The sequence below is a fragment of the Puma concolor genome, chromosome A1, assembly GCF_028749965.1.
Source record: "Puma concolor isolate L17-30 chromosome A1, mPumCon1.1.hap2, whole genome shotgun sequence".
Taxonomy (NCBI): Eukaryota; Metazoa; Chordata; class Mammalia; order Carnivora; family Felidae; genus Puma; species Puma concolor.
The window spans coordinates 79,454,071-79,471,406 of record NC_141667.1 but is presented as its reverse complement, the minus strand read 5'-3'; the positions used below and the strand labels follow the sequence as shown (position 1 = coordinate 79,471,406).

Here is a 17,336-nt window from a genome sequence, read left to right as displayed (position 1 = left end):
GAAAATGAAGGAATGCAGATTTGAAGCATAAGAGGGACTTGATATTGCTGGCTTTAAAAATGGAGAAAGAAAACCTTGAACCAAGGAATGTGGCAATGTTTAGGCAATGTTTAGACTCTGGAGAAGGTCCCCATCAATAGCCAGCAATGAAGTGGGGTCCTGTAATTTCTAGGAAATGAATCTTGCTAACAGTCCAATTAAGCAGCACATGGATCCTCCTCTTGAGTTGCAGAAGGTGAATGTAGCCTACAGAAACCTTTATTGTAGCCTGGGAAGACTGCAGGACTTCTGACCTACAGAACTGAAAAAATAATAAATTTTTTCAAGCCCCTACATATGTAATAATTTGTAATGGCAACACCAGAAAACCACCACAAAGTATTTTATACAATAAATTCTTTGAGAACTTTGCACATCCATTGCACTTCTTAGAGCTACCAGAATTCAGTATTTCGTAGAACTTTCTGATACTAATAACCTACCTGAATAAGTGATTGCTATGTTGTGTGTTTAAAGAAACTAGAATTCAGCTCATTTCAAAGGATGTAGAAGATTCAAATTTATGAGGTTTTATCATAAATGGTATCTTTTCTACTCCATCTTGGTCCTTAAATTAATGCTAGGCTCTGTAGAATACACTCAATTTCCAAAAGCAGTGAATGTAAGAAAAGAAGAAAAAGGTTTTGTGAAGAATAATGTTCCTTATTTTTATGTCCAAAATTATTGGACACGAATCCATTCTGTGAAAGTACAATGAATACTTTAATCATGCATTATTTTTAATGTCAGTTGTAAAGCTACATTAATAGCATATGACTCTTAAGGGGAAAAATTAAAGGAAAGGAAAAGAAGAGAATGGAGGAGAAATTTTCAATTCAGTACTTTTCATTGTGTATCATTGAAAACTCAAAAGGGAAGTTAAAGGTTAATAAACAGAAATTTAATGCCTATCATTTTAAGACTGACTAGGCAGTTATTTTAATGACTGTCATTATCACAACATCTCTCTGTCAATATGAGGTCTGTAACAGGCAATGTAACTCTCTCTTAATGTGATGCTTTAAAGAGTGCCTATATAGATTTAAATTTCAGATGAAATCCATTTAAATGGTGGCTCACAGTATTTAATAATCTGTTTCTTTTGTATTTAAAATGTACTAAAAAGCACCATTCTTATAGAGGTCATTTATTTCTGGAACTCTTTATTTTACTTCTTGTAAAGCTATCTATTATTCATGCTTCTCTCTGGTATATAACTCTTTACTACAGTTGCTACACTTTGAACACTCAATATCCTCGTGGTCTGAAAGAGTTAATGTAGTTCCCCAGGCATCTAATTTAATACATGAGAGTGACTTGGGTAGTGATGATGAGCTAGCTCAATATATATTATAGAGAATCAGTCATCTTGTGAAAGTAGCGGTTAAATACACTTTAATTGAGATTTTTGTTACAAGTGGGGAGTTTTAAAAGTGCTGATGAATTAAGAATTCCACTTAGAGTCAGAGTTAATGTTTGGCTATAGGGCTAATGTCTAGGGTATATTTAAGGCACCATGAAAGTGGATGTAGACATAAGTAGGAATAATTCATGCATCTGATGGATGGTTGAACTAGATGACTTTAAGGTCTTTTTTAACTCTGAGAGCGCATGATTCTATGCACTATGCATATTAGTAATTTAGCCCTGGAACAAATATGCATGAGCAGTCACACTGTAAAATCAGAGCATAAAGAGGAAACTATAAAAATAACTAGAGTGTGGGGGAAGACGGACAGTTAAAATAAGAGCCCTGGTTTGAATCAGAGATTTAAAATAACTTTAAAGTGATCTAGTCTTCTGGCTAGTGATTTCCAGGTTTTTAGGATAAAGACTGGTATTAACAGACAGTTTTATTATTTCCTAAAATGATTATATGCTATTAGTATCTCTTGGGACAATGTTATGAAAACAAAAAAATTTCATGTTTTTAAGTGATTTTGTATGTTGTTAATACTTGTATGTGTGCCGCATTCTTTATGCAATCAGCAGACCAGGACACATGTATATGATGTTTTATAAAAATAATCCCAGGCTCTCCTAAAGGGCCTGGGACACAGGTTATGAGTCACCTTTTTAGAGTAACCTTTCTTTTTTTTTAAATTTTTTTTTTTTTTTTTTTTTTTTTTTTAACGTTTATTTATTTTTTTGGGACAGAGAGAGACAGAGCATGAACGGGGGAGGGGCAGAGAGAGAGGGAGACACAGAATCAGAAACAGGCTCCAGGCTCTGAGCCATCAGCCCAGAGCCCGACGCGGGGCTCGAACTCACGGACCGCGAGATCGTGACCTGGCTGAAGTCAGACGCTTAACCGACTGCGCCACCCAGGCGCCCCGTAACCTTTCTTAATAATATGATTATTTTAATGTTCGAGGTTGGTTCCTCAGTTGAAATTCAGAAGGTGAGTATGAAGTCCTTAGGAACCTGACATGTAGTAAATATTATTAGAAAACACACACACCCCATCCCCCTATCAACAAAGGAAGGCAACTAACAGGTTTTCTTTATTCCCATTTGCCAGGAATAGTATGAAGACCTTCATATTATACCTCACAAAAATCTTTTTTTTTTCATTTAAAAAAATTTTTTTAATGTTTATTTATTTTTGAGACAGAGAGAGACAGAGCATGAACAGGGGAGAGGCAGAGAGAGAGGGAGACACAGAATCGGAAGCAGGCTCCAGGCTCTGAGCTGTCAGTACAGAGCCCGACATGGGGCTCGAACTCACGGACCGTGAGATCATGACCTGAGCCAAAGTCAGACACTCAACCGACAGAGCCACCCAGGCGCCCCTACACCTCACAAAAATCTTAAGAATCATTATTTCAATTACTTTGAAGTTGCCACAAAATAAAACCTCAAGATGTTAAATAACTTACTTAAAGATAAATACGTAATTCAACTCCCAAAATCTATCTGTTCCCAGGTACTTTTTCCCTTCACTAAATGATACGTCTATAATGTACAGTGAAATATAACCACCATTAGAAAATCAACATGAGTATATTGGGGCATAGTGCCTTATGTTTGCAAACACATGAAGCTTAAATTAGCAACTTTCAGTAATATTTTCAGTTATGTAAGGCTTTTGATTTTTGTGTTGTAATTTATATAACACTTTTCATGTGCTACTGGGGATTATACTATCCATTTTAACACTTTAAATTATCACAGCAACACCTTAAGTTAGGTGCTAGTTTTATCTTCATTTTACACATGAAGATTCAGAGGCATAAGGAGGTTAAATGACATCTCCAAAGTCTTATGGGTAGTAAGTGGCAGAACCCAGAATTTGAGCTTAGATGGTCTAATTCTAGAATCTGTTCTCTTAATTCTTTGCTCATTGCTTTAAATAATCATATAGAATGCCTGAGTCCATACCACAAATATACATGAGGACACCTGAAAAGCAATGAAAAAAACAGGTGTCCAAGAAACCCTATTTAACACCATCTGGCTGGGTGATAAAAGGCAACATAAATACCTTTCATTGGATTGGAATTTTGCAATTCTCAAGTGATTTAATATATATTCTAACATTTAGTTGCAACTTTTTGAGGGTGATGCAAGTTATTTTTAACTCTATTTTATAAATGACTGAATGTAAAAGAGGTGAAGTCTCACTTTAATAAGTTGGCCTTTTCTATGGATGGATTTTATCCCTACCCAAGTCCTCTATCCATCAGGTAAGTTAGGCAAGTATTACCTTAATTGATTTACACATTTTAAGATCTCTGGGATTGGCATCTCTGGATTTGGAGATGTTTGAAATAGAAAACTTCTGGCTGAATGGATTTGACTAAATATTTTGAGACAGCAAGAGTTCTAAAGTGAAAAAAGAGGTAAAATTAGTGGCTGAAGTAAAATCTATTGACTCAGGTATTACCATAATTTTGGTGAAATAACAGAGCTATATATGTATGCATATAAAAGGATGTGACAACAAAATCTTTATTAAGTATCACTTTTTACATGTTTATTTTGCCCCTTTCCCAGCCAACTCCACACAGTCCTTTCCTTACCTTGTAAGGAAAATTGTCTCTGTAACTAAACTTTATTGAGTTAAGGGTGCAGTAAGCGGAGATAAGGAATTTGAGATGCCCAGGGGTGAGGTGTAAAAAATATATATTCCTGGGGCGCCTGGGTGGCGCAGTCGGTTGAGCGTCCGACTTCAGCCAGGTCACGATCTCGCGGTCCGTGAGTTCGAGCCCCGCGTCGGGCTCTGGGCTGATGGCTCAGAGCCTGGAGCCTGTTTCCGATTCTGTGTCTCCCTCTCTCTCTGCCCCTCCCCCGTTCATGCTCTGTCTCTCTCTGTCCCAAAAAATGAATGAATGTTGAAAAAAAAATTAAAAATATATATATATATATATATTCCTGGGAAAATGGAAAACACCTGGAAGGGAAAGACTTATGACTTACGATGGTAGATAGCAGTGGGATAAAGATGTGAGGAGAGACCAGCAGTATAGTAAAGAGAAAAGAAATTTTTGAGAAACAGGAGAGGGAGGCAAGAAATGAAGAGATATCAGCAGCTGCTGTTAGAAGTAATTTTGAAGAAAAGGGAGAAACTTCATAGGTGTTCATCAATGGTAGTTAAATGTGTGTGTGCGTGCATGTGACCATGCTACAAGGTTGCAAAATTTTGTATTGGTTTATGTGCCTGTATAGCATTTGATATTTTTGTGAGCTTGCCTTATATATAAACCAAGAAAGGCTTCTTTTATTTAAATAAAAGTAGAGTGATTAAAATAACAGAACATTTGTGAGGTCTTGCTCTCCTTTGTTTTGTCATCATCTGTGTCCACTGATTTCTTAGTGTCTTTGCTTCCCTATCAAGTGTAGAAGAATTGCTATTTCTTTCCACAGTATACTACTGTGTAGATGAATTAATACCTCTCAAATGATATTCTAGCTTTCAAAGTCTATTGCTCTGTGATTAGGCTATTGTTCCGTATTCCCATTCAGCTGAACAATGTACTCTTATCTGTAGGGATCATTACACAAGATGCTAACCTGATTTCAGTCTCTGGTGACAGAAAGGCAGGGACACTACTTTGTCTCCTTTGGATAAGGAAGATGTAATATCTTGTATATAGAGAACAAATTGACCTTGAATACTATAGTTAATTAAATGAAGACCATAATTGAATGCCAGTTTGCACTAAAAAATGGTCTGCCACCTTCCAAGATTCATCTAAGAGCAATTGAGACAATGTGTAGGTGTTTATGGGCTCGACATTAGGTCATTGCAAGTATTCTATTAGCAATTACCACCTTTATTATACTGCTTACAAAGAATGTTAAGCTTTCTTCCTGCTGCATGTGCATATTTCTTAATATCATAGAAAGTATGCTGAGCATTGATTTAAAAGTTACTATGGACTCAAGTCACCTGTGACAACTAAGTCACTGATTTTAGGAAGGATTCTGGAGAAATCTATACACCCTACAATTTGGAGCATAAATTTCCTGGCATATGCCATTAGTAATGTTTTCTACTGCTGAAAATAGTGGATATTTACAATGTAATTATTAATTCTAAGGAACAATTGCCAGCAGTAGTGCTGTTTTGTTCCATAAGATGTTTGTTAATACTTTCAGGTGTACAATTCAGTGATTCAACACTTCCATACAACACTCAGTGCTCATCGCTAGTGCACTCCTTAACTCTCATCACCTATTTCATCCATCCCTCCACCCACCTCCCCTCTGGTAACCGTCAGCTTCTCTCTGTAGTTAGGAGTCTGTTCCTTGGTTTGCCCCTCACTCTTTTTTCTTCCTTTTTCTCATTTTTTTTTAAGTCCACATATGAGTGAAATCATAGGTATTTGTCTTTCTTTGAATGACTTATTTCACTTAGCATAAAACTATCTAGCTCTGTCCATGTGGTTGCAAATAACAAGATTTTATTCTAGCTCATGGCTGAGTAATATTACATTGTGTATATCCATTTCTTTATCTTTTCATCAGTTGATGGACACGGGCTGTTTCCATAATTTTGCTATAATAAATAGTGCTGCAGTAAACACTGGGGTGCACGTATCCCTTTAAATTAGTATTTTTGTGTTCCTTGGGTAAATACCTGGTAGTGCAATTGCTGGATGGTAGGGTAGTTCTATTTTTAACCTTTTAAGGAACCTTCATACTGTTTTCCACAGGGACTGCACCAGTTTGCATTTTCACCAATAGTGCAAGAGCATTCCCCTTTCTCCACATCCTCACCAGTACCTATTGTTTTTTTATGTTGTTGGTTTGAGCCATTCTGATAGGTGTGAGGTGATTTCTCATTGTAGTTTTGATTTGTATTTCACTGATGATGCGTGATGTTGAACATCTTTTCATGTGTCTGTTAGCCATCTGGATGTCTTCTTTGGAAATGTTTATTCAGAAAACATATCTTCTGCCCATTTCTAAACTAGCTTGTTTGGTTTTTGGGTGTTGAGTTTGATAAGTTCTTTATACATTTTGAATACTCTCTCTTTATCTGATAAGTCATTTGCAAATATCTTCTTCCATTCCATAGGTTGCCTTTTAGTTTTGTTGATTTGTTTCCTTCACTGTGAAGAAGTGAAATCCTAATAGTTTATTTTTACTTTTGTTTCCCCTGCCTCAGGAGACATAGCTAGAAAGAAATTGCTACAGTTGATGTCAAAGAAGTTGCTTCTATGTTCTCCTCTAGGATTTTTATGGTTTTATGTCTCACATTTAGGTCTTTAATCCATTTTGAATATGTTTTTGGGTATGGTGTAGGAGAGTGGTTTAGTTTCATTTTTCTGCATGTTGCTGTCCAGCTTTCTAACACCACTTGTTGAAAAGACTGTCTTTTTCCCATTGGATATTCTTTCCTGCTTTGTTGAAGATTAATTGACCATATTGTTGTGAGTTCATTTCTGGGTTTTCTGTTCCATTGATCTATACGTCTATTTTTATGCCAGTACCATAAATTGACAAGGAAGGAGTAAAACATTCACTATTTTCAGATGACACGATACTCTATTACCTATTACATTTTAACTTAAAAAATCAAATGTCATCTAGCCTGGGATGTTCCTCAAATTAGGCTAAGCCATTCTTAGTCCTGAAATATTGGTGGACTAAGTTTATTTCTCCAGAGAAGCTCCCTTCCAAGCGAATTTTAAGGTTTTTCAGTATAAACATGAAGCTTTCAAGGTCACTGTCATACTCTGAGTAAGATAGAGAGTAGATCAGGTATTTTTAAATGTCCAGGCAAGAAGTGACAGTTGTGAGTTTTATTTATAATTCACCAGCAGGAACTAGCCACATTGCCCTAATTGTAAGCAGGCTGCAGACTTTTGTCTTCTGGGTGTCCAGGAAAGAGAGGAGAAATGAATAATGATGAGAGTTGGTAATTGCCACCACCCCCAGAAGGGCATCACTGCATTTATCCCAATAAAATTACATAAGATTTTTGCTTGCTATTAGCCAAGCTTATTGGACTTGTGGTTTTTTTGAGTCTACAGAAGTAAATTCTATAGGATTGGGATATCTTGGTTTTCTCACAAACTTCTTTAGGCTGCCTTGATCCTGTTAATTCCTAGTTACTGAAGGTTGACTAAACTTAAAATTTCCTTGCTTTTGCTATCATGGGGATTAGGAGATGAGAACTGAACATTTATGACAAAATTCACATGACAGTTTATTTTAAATTATTACTTGTATAAGGAGAGGAAACAAGTGTTTATCATTATTAACCACTAAAATTTGATGAACATCTATTGGGTGCTTATCATTCTAAGAACACTTGATGATGGTAGTAGACGGTTTAGAAAAACCTGTAAGATTAAAAAATAAACTGTTTTAGGCCAGGAGTTTTAAACTATGGTATACCTTATAGCATCCAGATGACTTTTAGTGGGGTGCATATGAGACCCTGAAGTTGTATGCAAAATTTTGTAGATGTGTGTATATGTATATTTTTTCCAGTATTCTCAAAAGGATCAGTGATTTAAAAAAAAAGGCTTAAATATGTTTAATTAGGAGAACATCTTTGTTTTATATTTAAGGACACAGGAGAAACAGTGAACAGGATTTGAAGTAAGAAATGAAAATGTCTTGCAATCATCTTAGGTCACCAGCTTTTAAGTTTGGTATTCTATCTTTTGAATAATTATTTCACGATATCAGTATGGAGCTTAAGGCTTGGCATTCTCATTGGGCTCTATGGTCCAAAAAAATACTCCTTTTAGATTTTTTTTTTTGACCCAGCAATAAACTGTTTGCTTTTGGATTAAGCTTTTCTGTATTTTTTTACCCTCAGTGGCTCACTTATATCTTCAGCATTAACTTAGCAGTATTGCATTTATACATAAATTTAATAAAATGAGGGAAAATATATTCATAGATATTTTAGGTTGCTTTAAGAATAAAATATTTTAATAAATTTATTTTTGTGTTTCTTTTAATATGGAATAGTTCCACTTTTTCTATTAGCAATTCAGGAATAAAATATATGGTATGACCAGTAAGACTTGCCTAGAGCATGAATAAAACAACATCTGTGAATCTGTAATAGTAAATTAGCTTTTGGGTCTTATAGGGACACAGAAACTGGGTTGAGAATAATGCTGTGACTAGTTAACAGAAATGATGAATTTGAACACATTTTCCTTTCCACTGATTAAAAAAAAATTACCAGAACATCTCTACTTCAGTTCTTACAAATTTATCTCAGTGTAGGATATCTTTTCTGTGACTACTTCCTTCAAAGCATGAAAAGGCTCAATTTTCAGAGTAACATCCTTATTTTTGTCCCCAGTGTGCTACTACTTTTTAAGTCTTACCTTTTGAAAAATAAATATGGCAATTAGACCTGCCTCATATTCACATTGACTACTTGAAGTAAATCCAGGGCAGCTGTTTTAGAAGCAAAGACAATACATTACGGAACTGGTGAAGGAATAGACCTATTTGTAAACACGTGCATATTGAACAAAATTTATTGGGAGGGAAAAAAAGAGAAAAACTGAAGGTAAAATTATTATATATAATTATTTATTTTTTTAGGTTTATTTATTTATTTTGAGAGAAAGAAAGAGAGAGAGAGAGAGAGAGAGCAGGGGAGGGGCAGAGAAAGAGGAAGAGAGAGAATCCCAAGCAGGCTCTGTGCTGTCAGCACAGAGCCCAGTGCGGGGCTCGATTTCAGGGACTGTGAGATCATGACCTGAGCAGAGATCAAGAGTCAGACATTTAACTGACTGAGTCACCCAGGCACCCCTAATTCTTTTTTTTTAATTTTTTTTTACCACAACTATTATTTCTTGAAAATTAAAAATGAGACCTTTATCAAATCTAAATATAGTATTTAGATTTGTGCCTTCTATGAGATGAGTTTGTCATTACCAGAACACTTGTGTGGAGACCCAAAGACATTTCCTTATGCCCAGAAAAATATTGTTTAGTTTTATAATCAGAAAACAAGAATAGATGGAAAGATAATGTTTATGGCATGGTTTCTTTTTATTGCAATATACTCTATGGTCGTTATTAAAATGCTATGTAATATGGGTCAGTCTCCCTGTCTCTCTAATTTAGCAGTTAATATTGGACACATCCTGAATACATTCTTTTTTTAATAATAAGAATTATAACAAGACTTCTTTCAAAATCAAGTAATGTAAATATTAGTCACTCTCCTCAGATAGGAAATATAAGATCCAAGCATTTTGCTAACTTTAATCCTATTAGATAATTTTGTCTTTTTTATTATACTATGTGTCTATAGTGCACATATTTTTCATATACAGTAGACAAATAGAATACAAAAATCAAAACATGAAAATGTGTCTACTCATTTCTGATATCTCAAATGATGATTTGGCATGGACCTACCAAAGAAAAGCAGCTAAAGAAATAATCATCAAGCTTAGTGAACTGTCTTTCTCTTAACTCCAATTTTCTACGTATGTTGCTTAATTGGTGTACACTATGCTGTTATCTCAAAATTGTTTACTTTTCTGACAAAAGTGTTTAATGTAGCCTCTCACACATGAATGAGAGTGTTGGTTATGAGAATACAAATAGTGAACAAAAGGGAAAGACTTAAGTAATGAGAAAATTTAAATAATAAAACACTTTGAAAAAAATGAAGAGGGAATCAAGCCCGAAGAAATCACAGTTTTATGTGAGACACAGCTACAAAAATAAATTAATTAATAACAACAGAAGATTCACACATCACCGTTATCATATCCTTTAAATGGAATTGAAAAGCTTTTGCCGTAGATTGAAATTAACAACTATAAAACCGAGTATAGGAGGATGCCATTTTGTAGCATCTGTTCTCACTTGGCACCATATGAGCAATTTCTTTATGAGGTAATTGGCCAAACAACAAATGTTGAGTTTCTATTTTAAGCCAATACATAAAAAAAAGAAAAACAGGACAATGAACTATAGTTATTCACCTATAAGGTTAACATAATATTCTTCTTTCCAACTTATCTCTTTCCACTTCAAATAGCCACAGTGCTTACTACATATAATTCCACCAAACAATGTATAAGAACTTTTTAAAGATAAAGCACTGCATTTATTATAGTGTTATTTATTAGAAATTTAGGATGTTTAAAACTGGCGATTTTTTACTGGTTGGTTTTTACTTAAAGTACTATTTGTGAGTCTTTGTAGGTTCTTGGTGCTCTATATCTGTTTCCCATAGTTACTTATTTGCGGAACTTTATAAAAAATATATGTACATATATAAAATGTTCATATGTAATTATGTAATATATAACTATATATTACATAATTATTTTATATGATATATTATTATATATCATATATATAATAGAAAAATAGTATTTGGGTGACCAACCTAGTTTTTTGATAAAAATATATTTTTTATATGTGGGGAGAAAAAATAAATATAATTACAAATCTATCCTAACTTTTGAATATATATTCTTCATTAGATTATACATTTTTTGTAGGACAAGGTTTATATTTTGTTCGTTTTGCAACTTAAAAAAAATTTTAATGTTTGTTTATTTTTGAGACAGAGAGAAAGAGAGACAGAGTGCAAACATGGGAGGGACAGAGAGAGAAGGAGACACAGAATCCAAAGCAGGCTGCAGGCTCTGAGCTGTCAGCACAGAGCCAAACAAGGGGCTCTAACTCATGAACTGTGAAATCATAACCTGAGCTGAAGTTGGATGCTGTTAACTGACTGAGCCACCCAACCCCCCACCCACCTCCCCAGTTTTGCAACTTTAGACACTGCTCACCAAATAGTAATTGCATATTGTTTTTAAATGAAATTAAAGAGAAAAAGACTTCTCAGAAAATACATTCCTCCCATTTCACAAACTATGATTGTTGGCCATTTTTAGAGGTATACATTATTGGAAGCTCTCAGCAGCATCTCTGAATAACTCATCATTGATTTTCTTTTTTCTCATAAATTAAATGGTTATAAGTTGATGACCCCCTTTCTCTTACTATAGCTAAGAACTATAATATTCCCTTGAGAGTCCTACAGGCATCTCAAATTAAGCATGCTTAATACTGAACTTCTCAATTATTCCCCAAATTATATGTCAATACCAATTGTTTAATCCACATCTCTGGCAATATTTTGACTATTCCCATTTCCCAGTCTCAGACAAATCCTAACGATTCTGCCTTCCTGTCACCTTTCAAATTCATGTACTTCTTTTTATCTCCTATTATTCTAGCTGGCTGTCTACTGATATCTCTTACTTAGGTAACTTCAATAGTATGACTAAACTTGAAATAACTTTGTCTTTTTTTTTAAAGTTTATTTATTTATTTTGAGGGAAGGAGGGGCAGAGAAAGAGGGAGAGAGAGAGAATCCCAAGCAGGCTCTGCACTGTCAGCACAGAGACTAACACAGGGCTTGATCTCATGGTTTGTGAGATCATGACCTGAGCCAAAATCAAGAGTCAGACACTTAACTGACTGACCCACCCAGGTGCCCCAACTTCTCCTTTCAACATAAAACAAGTTCCTTATTGTTAATCTCCCACTCTGTCTAGTGATCATGTGAGATGCTCTAATGAACCCTGTCTTCAAAAATTCTGGTGATTGAATAGCTGTTTCAAGGGACATTGCAAAACTTCATTGAGGTTACATTAGATGGCCAGGGGAGAAATAGAAAATGTCTTACACCTAGCTATTAATGATATGATGACGCTTACATTTATTCACTTATCTTCTTAAGATGGGTAGCAATTCCAGCTGAATCTTGCTCAGAAATTAAACAAAGCATACTTACTGTTTGAACTCAGGCAACAGGGAAATATATTAAAACTAACTATCTAGAAATTTTCTACTAATAAATTTCTCTACAATCATTGCCTTCACTTCCAACACACTCGTAAGGTCAACACAAATATAAAACTAAATATTAAATTTCAGAGATAGAATAGGGATTTTCAGGGCACCTGGGTTGCTCAATCAGTTGAACATTGAACTCTTGATTTCAGCTCTGGTCATGATCTCACAGTCATGAGATTGAGCCCCAAGTGGGGCTCTGAGCTGGCTGTGAAGCCTGCTTGAGAGTCTCTCCCTCTCCCTCTGCCCTTCCCCTTCTCTCCCTTTCTAAAAAAATAAATAGGGATTTTAAAGTTCTCTAAATTACACAGACAACTCTGAAATAAATATAATTATTTGAACTAATAAAGATGGTAATTCTAGGAACACAGAAGCAATGGAACTCAGCTTTCATGAAAATGGAAGTCAAAATTAACTCAGTTAATAATGTCTCAAAATACACTTAATTTATCACTATGGCAAAAACTCAAAAAACCGAGTCAAGATAAAGTATAAATGTTAAGAGAACATTTAAAAGTATGAACTTCCAGTTATGAGATAAATAAGTATTAGGGATATAACGTACAACCTGACAACTATAGTTAACATGGCTATATGATATATAGGAAAGTTGTTAAGAGATAAGATACTAAGAGTTCTTATCATAAGGAGAATTTTTTTCTTTTGTTTTATTGTATCTGTGTGAGATGATGGATATAAGCTAAATGTGTAATGTTAATCATGTCATAATATAGTTAAATCAAACCATCATGCTATTTACCTTGACTTATACAATGATATATGTCAATTATTTCTCAAAACTGGAAAAAAATTTTAAGAAGAGTAAAAGGTATGTTAATGGACTATGTAAATTAAAAAGGAAATCCTACATTGGATAGTTCCAATCAGAATATTTCCATTGAAGACATCTGTATAATACGATGCCCTATATACCTATGACTGAAAGCTATATTTCATTAAATTATTTGTAAGGTTTGATGTTCTCAATGCTTGAAATGACATTATTTATTTGTTTTTTTTTTTTTTTTTGGAAATAGTCAATTTTTACTCAAAAAAGCACATATTCAGTATTCCTTCCTGTGGCAAATTTTAGCATTCAGTCTAATATTGGCTTCTCCTGCTTGTAGGAGGACCTCTTTGGTTACTGTCCCACAAAAAATCATCTTTTAATACTATGACCAGGATTTCTCCTCTTGTTTCCTTTCAATGTATTTGTTCTGCAATGTCAGGCAGGAGTGACAGACAGTGGTGCAGCTAAGATATCCACGTGAAAGGGCTGAAGCACACCAGTGATTTTTTTCTGCAGGATCCTGGACCACAGAATAGTACATTTAGGGATGAAAGTTTCTTTTTTGATGCTCTTCCTTTTTAATGTAGATGTGTTTCTGAACTATATTATTTTCCTTCTCTCTGAAGAACTTCTTTTAACATTTCTTCTAAGGCATAAATATCTCTCAGATTTGTTTGTCTGAGAAAGTCTTTATTTCTCCTTCACTCTTGAAGTAAAATTTTGCAGGGTACAGATTTCTGGTTTTTTTTTCCTCTTAACACTTTTAAATGTTTAGCTTACTCTGTTTAGTTTTGCACAGTTTCTGAGAAGTCGAATGCAATTCTTATCTTTGTTCCTCTACAGGTAAGCTGTTTTTCCCCCCTGGTTTCTTTCAGAAGACTTTTTTTTGTATCTTTGATTTTCTGTAGTTAGAAAAAGATATGAATATATATATATGTATATATGAATATATATATGTATATGTATATATGAATATATATATATGTATATGTATATGTATATGTATATATGAATATATGTGTGTGTGTGTGTATACATGCATTTATCTTGCTCGATGTTTGTGTGTCCGGTGTCTGTGATTTGGTATCTGACATTAGTTTGGGGAAATTCTCATTGTTTCAAATATTTCTTCTTTTACTTTATTTCCTCTCCTTCTGGTATTCCTATTACACATATCTTTTGTAGTTTCCCACAATCCTTGGATATTCTGTACCTAGCCACCCCACCACCCCACCCCGCCCCGTTGACTTTTGTTCTCTTTGCTTTTCAGTTTTGGAGGCTTCTGTTGAGATACTGTATCCTCAAGCTCAAAATTTTTTCCTCCAGGCACCTAGATGGCTTAGTAGGTTAAGTGTCCACTCTTGCTTTCAGCTCAGGTCATGACCTCAAGGTTGTGAGATCAAGCCCTATGTCAGACTCTGAGCTGGACCTAAAGACTCCTAAGATTCTCTCTCTCCCTTTCCCTTTGCCCCTCTGCTTCTGTGCTCTCTCAGAAAGAAAGAAAGAAAGAAAGAAAGAAAGAAAGAAAGAAAGAAAGAAAGTCTTTCCTCAGTCATGTTCAGTCTATTAATAAGGACACCAAAGCACTCTTTATTTCTGTTACAGTGTTTTTGATCTCTAGAATTTCTTTTTTAATTCTTTCTTAAGATTTTTGCATTTTTGCATGCTATCTATTTTATCCATTAGATCCTTTAGCATGTTAATTATAGTTGTTTTAAATTTCTAGTCTGGTAATTTCAACATCTCTGCCATGCCTAGTTCTGATGCTTGCTCTGGTTCTGTGACATGTGATTTTTGCCATTTAGTATGTTTTGTAATTTTTTTCTTGATAGCCAGACATGATGTACTAGATAAAAGAAACCACTATAAATAGGCCTTTAGTGATGTGGTGGTTCAGTATTGGAACAAGGAAAGCATTCTGTAGTTCTGTGATTAGATCTCAGATTTTTAGTGAGTCTGTGCCTATAGACTGAACTCCACGAGTGTTTCTGTTTTATCTGCCCCTTTAGTGGGAGAAGATGTCTAGAGTGGGCTGGAGTTGGAATTTCTCTTCTTCCACATAGAAGGCTAGAGCTGACTAGAGGTATTTCCCTTTTCTTAGTTTGGTAGGCCCTGATAATACCATAGCAAGGTAGGTTCTAGGTAACTAGTTTCTCCTGAGAGTAGGCCTTGATAAGAACAGAGTGCTATGGCATGTTTCAATATTATTCCTCTTCCCTGCTGGAAGCACAGATTTTTCTGAGATATTTATTGAAGGAAATTGGTCAAGCATCTGGAGATAAATCTCAAAAAATTGTGAGGCCCCAGGCTGAAGATTTTAGATCTCAGACTTGTCTACAGTGAGCCTTCTGCAGTCTGACAATTATAAGTCAAAAATTTTTACCCTATTTTTACAAATAGGCACTGGTTTCTGCCTACTTGCCAGTTGGTTCCTCTCTCTGTCTCTTCAGTCTACCTTTGACTTGGGGACATTGGTTTGCTCTGTGTCATCACCTCTCTCTCGGATACTAGAATATCATTGATTTTTCAGTATGTTCAGTTTGTTACTTATTAGGATGGTGTGGTGACTTCCAAGCTCCTTACCTGTGAAACTGGAAAGTGGAATTATTCAATGACACTGTTTTCTAACACTAATTTTCTCATTTCTGTTACTAGAATTTAGATAAAATGTCAGTTTCTGTGCAAATACCTTTGCAGCTTTGCAAATACCTTTGTTGAATTCACTTATTAATTCTAATAGTTTATCTGATTTTTTTCAGCATTTACAATCATATGCCTATGAATAATATTTTGTTTCGCCATTTTTATAGATTATTCCATTGTTGCTACTTAAACCTGTTTCTGTGAAAAAGTCAGCCTGTAAGTCTTTTTTATTTATTTATTTATTTATTTATTTATTTATTTATTTATTTATTTTTTAACGTTTATTTATTTTTGAGACAGAGAGACAGAGCATGAATGGGGGAGGGTCAGAGAGAGGGAGACACAGAATCTGAAACAGGCTCCAGGCTCTGAGCTGTGAGCACAGAGCCCGACACGGGGCTCGAACTCACGGACCGCGAGATCATGACCTGAGCCCAAGTCGGCCACTTAACCGACTGAGCCACCCAGGCGCCCCAACCTGTAAGTCTTAATGAGACTGCTTAAAATAATTATTTTTATACCTCTTGAATTTATGACTTTCTGTTTGTATTTGGTGTTCATTGATTTCACAATTATGTGTCCCATCGTGGTATTATTTTTACTAACCCTGTGAGTTTTTCTAGTACTTACTAAATCTGTGTTTTTAAGTCTCTTAATTTCTGGACAAGTTGGCCATTATCTTACTATAAACATTTCTTTATATTATCTGTGTCCTTTTCTGAGACTTCAAATAAGCGATGTCCAGCATTTTCACCATGTGCTATATGACCTCTATGATGTTTTCTTTTTTTTTTTTTTTTTTTAATTTTTTTTTTCAACGTTTATTTATTTTTGGGACAGAGAGAGACAGAGCATGAACGGGGGAGGGGCAGAGAGAGAGGGAGACACAGAATCGGAAATAGGCTCCAGGCTCCGAGCCATCAGCCCAGAGCCCAACGCGGGGCTCGAACCCACGGACCGCGAGATCGTGACCTGGCTGAAGTCGGACGCTTAACCGACTGCGCCACCCAGGCGCCCCTCTATGATGTTTTCTATATTTAGTCTTTTTGGTTAAGTTGGATTATTTTACTCTTAATACCTTTTAGTTTTATAGCCATTGGATTCTCTTCTGATTTAATGTTATTATGCTCATCTGTTTAATTCTTATTATATTTTTCACTTCTAAAATTTCAGTTGATTTTCTAAAATTTTAAATTAACTTCTAAAATTCTCCATATTATCTAATTTGTTAAATATTATGATTTCAATAATCTAAAATATCTTTCAAAAGATACCAACATATAGATTCTTTATAAATTTGTCTCTCTCTCTCTCTCTCTCTCTCTCTCTCTTGAGTGTGGTTTTGTTTTGTTGAGTGTGTCTTTGTCTAATAAATTATTTTTGAACGCTGGGCAATTTTTACAAGAATGAAAATCTGAGCTATTATAGACTCTGGATAATGTTATTTTCCACAGAGGGAAATTACTTTTTCTTTTCTCAAGCAATATGATAGCTATAGTTCATAGAAACTGGAGCTGAGCTATTTGTAACTGGTTTTAAGTCTTAGTGAAAG

General features: G+C 34.8%; 1 long non-coding RNA gene across 1 annotated transcript in view; it reads left to right on the top strand.

Moving 5' to 3' along the window:
• The first annotated feature begins 3,482 nt into the window (after positions 1–3,482).
• LOC147584249 (uncharacterized) overlaps positions 3,483–17,336 on the top strand; it is a 151,791-nt gene continuing 137,937 nt past the window's right edge. The window contains exon 1 of the long non-coding RNA XR_015255268.1: positions 3,483–3,725. This is a non-coding gene — a long non-coding RNA (uncharacterized LOC147584249). The remainder of the gene's footprint in view (positions 3,726–17,336) is intronic.